Source organism: Mus musculus, chromosome 8 (genome assembly GCF_000001635.26).
Source record: "Mus musculus strain C57BL/6J chromosome 8, GRCm38.p6 C57BL/6J".
Classification (NCBI taxonomy): domain Eukaryota; kingdom Metazoa; phylum Chordata; class Mammalia; order Rodentia; family Muridae; genus Mus; species Mus musculus.
This window is the reverse complement of record NC_000074.6, coordinates 83,597,029-83,600,247: the sequence shown is the minus strand read 5'-3', so window position 1 is coordinate 83,600,247 and position 3,219 is coordinate 83,597,029. Positions and strand designations below refer to the sequence as shown.

The window sequence follows — 3,219 nt, the reverse complement described above, 5'->3', positions numbered from 1 at the left end:
GACAAAAGTCTTGAGCCTGGTCTGCTGTCCAGCTTCAAGTCTGCTTTTGCACTGGCTGGATCACTAGGGCCTCTTTCTTTAGGGATGCCCCCAGGAAAAAGCCAATAATCTTGGATTCCTTAATGGACAGGGAGAACAGGTTGATCTCCTCCAGGGGATTAATCATGTCCAGGTGGCCCAGCTTGGTGACAGGGATCTACTTCTTGGTTTTGGCTTTATCTCCACAGCCACATCTTCAACCTCTACAGCAGCTCCTAAGACAGCTGCTGAGCCTCAGTGGAAGCTGCAGCCTCCTCATCTTGGGCCCTCCTGTTGCAGTGGTATTTTTCTGAAGAAACAGCTGAGGGCTGGAGAGATGGCTCAGAGGTTAAGAGCACTGACTGTTCTTCTAGGGTCCTGAGTTCAAATCCCAGCAACCACATTGTGGCTCCCCACCCTCTGTAATGGAATCCAATGCCCTCTTCTGGTGTGTCTGAAGAAAGCAATTGTGTACTCATATATGTAAATAAATAAATCTTTAAAAAAACAAAAGAGGTTTTGTGTTTAAAAAAAAAAACACCCAGCTGAGACCGTTTACTGTTTATACATATGATTTCAGGGCTGACCATTTAGTAGTGGATGATCAATTAGGGGTCTCATTCTTGGGGAAGACTGATTCTTCCCCTCTCTGCAGTTTTTAGTTCCCTGTGGTTCTTTGTTTAAAGGCAGGCACATTAGCATGTCTTTTGGTGATCTCATTATTCAGGTCTTATTTAGTCAGCCATATTATTGAGGTATTACAGGTATAGCTTCCTTGTCATTACCCAGGATATACAACCACACAACAGACTTCCTGTCCCTCTGACTCCTACAACCTTTTCATTCCCTCTGTCTATGTGGGGTGCGGTGGTTTTAGTAGGAATGGCCCCCATAGACTCATGTGTTAGAATGATTGGCCCATAAGGAGTTGTACTACTATGAGGTGTGTCCTTGTTGGAGTAGGTGTAGCCTTGTTGGAGAAAGTGTGTCACTGTGGGGGCAGGCTTTGAGGTTCTCATATGCTCCAACTACACCCAGTATGGCTCACAGTTTCCTGTGGCTGCCTGTGGATCCTGATGTAGAACTCTCAGCTCCTCCAGTGCCATGTCTGCCTGCATTTGGCCATACTTCCCACCATGATGATGATGGTCTACATCTCTGACACTCTAAGCCAGCCCCAATTAAATGTTTTTCTTTATAAGAGTGGCTATAGTGATGGTGTCTGCTCACAGCATTAAAAACCCTAACTAAGACATGGGGGTTGTGTTTTAGATATATCCACTGAGTCTGGGCACCCCAGGGTCAGTTGCTCTCTGCATTTTCTTTTTCTTTTTTTAGGGGGGGGGTTTCAAGACAGGGTTTCTCTGTGTAGCCCTGACTGTCCTGGAACTTACTTTGTAGACCAGGCTGACCTCAAACTCCGAAATCTGCCTGCCTCTGCTTCCCGAGTGCTGGGATTAATGGCGTGTGCCACCACGCCCCGGCTGTTCTCTGCATTTTCAACAGTCATGGCTTTCTATAATGGCCTCTGTCTACCACAAGAGAGAATCTGCTTCTTTGTTGAGGAGCAGAGCTACACTTGCCTGTGGGTATAAAGCTAAGAATCTAGAACGAAGTGAGGAATTATGCAGGTTTAGTAAAGAGACAAAAATAGGTTCTCCTAAGATCCGTGACCTCACCGGCCACCTGTAGTTGGCTAGGTTTATAGTACTAGGTGTGATTTCCCACTTGCTGAGCAGGCCTACAATCTAATTAGACAGCTGTTTGTTACTGCTAAGACAGAATAACCACTTTGCACCTCTAGGGATATCTGGTCACAGTGCTCCATGGGTGTCCCAGCTGGGTAAGGCTATTGATTCCTTCCCTCTGTCGGCAGCTTGCAGCACAGCACCTTCTGGGACTATGAAAGCCAGTCCTCAGGAAGGAGAGTTTTTAGGTCAGATCCAGCTGAAATCTCTAAATCCTGTCTGAACCACATGGTGTCTTTGTCTTCAGCATCTTTAACCTCTGGTAACCAAGGGCAACAGCAATAGTCTGTATTGTTTTGGGGGAGTCTTGAAAAAGGGTTTCTCATGCCTGCACTGCAACTTCTGCCTGGTAGTACAGCTGTTGGGTCTTGGAGGGCACATTAATTCCCCGACTGGCACAACATCATTGAGACAATGTGCATGTTTATCTGTATTATATATAATTAAAACTAAACATAAAACAACATGATTCACTGTGGCTTTTCAAACACCCTTAGTGTTACTCATTACTCTTTCCTCCTTCTCATTCTGTATCGACATTTTCTTCCATTCTGAAGTTAAAGTCACCTCCATCCCCTGATTTCTTCCTTCATAACACTTGGCCCCCGTCACTCACTTCTCTGGTACTCCCCTGTTGTGGTTTTTTAACTTTCCTGGTTTCTGCAGGTCAGGTTATGGACCTAAATCTAAAGATTTGGAGCTAGGAGCCTCAAATTTGAGAACACCTGTGGCATTTCTCTTTCTGGGTCTGTGTTATTTCATTTAATAGGATCAATTTGAGTTCCATGTTCCATTCATTTCCCTGCAAAGCTTATTGGCACAAGCCATGTAGGAAAAGTTATGGTAAGCGAGTGAGTTTTCTGGAGATGGCCTACCATTTTGCATGGCAACAATGGGTGTGCTTTGAGAGACATGGACCCCAGAGATTTCGCCCCAGGATTGCTTCTTGCTGCTGCTGTGTCTTTCCTGCCACTATCACACAGGCTAAGGAATCCTGGGCATCAGCCCACCCTATTGAGCAAACTTCCTGCAGATCATTATGAAGGTGTACTTTCATGTAATAATGCTGTTTAGATGAATTGATGATTTCATAATTCCTGATAATGATTTTATAGAACTCTTGAATTGATTCAAGTAATTTTAAGCTCCTGGTAAAATAAAAAGCTGCAAATAGAGTTTTTAAAAAAATATTTATTTATTTATTTTTATGTATATGAGTACACTGTAGCTGTACATATGGTTGTGAGCCACCATGTGGTTGCTGGGAATTGAACTCAGGACCTCTGCTTGCTCCGACCCTGCTTGCTCTGCCCCAAGTTTATTTATTATTATTATATATAAGTACGCTGTAGCTGTCTTCAGACTCATCAGAAAAGGGCATCAGATCTCATTACGTATGGTTGTGAGTCACCATGTGGTTGCTGGGATTTGAACTCAGGACCTTCGGAAGAGC

General features: G+C 44.2%; 1 long non-coding RNA gene and 1 pseudogene across 1 annotated transcript in view; one reads left to right on the top strand and one right to left on the bottom strand.

Moving 5' to 3' along the window:
* Window positions 1-307, bottom strand: part of Gm18001 (predicted gene, 18001) — an 844-nt pseudogene extending 537 nt beyond the window's left edge.
* Window positions 1-413, top strand: part of Gm42029 — an 8,016-nt gene extending 7,603 nt beyond the window's left edge. Inside the window, exon 3 of the long non-coding RNA XR_878996.2 lies at window positions 228-413. This is a non-coding gene — a long non-coding RNA (predicted gene, 42029). The remainder of the gene's footprint in view (window positions 1-227) is intronic.
* The last annotated feature ends 2,806 nt before the right edge of the window (window positions 414-3,219 follow it).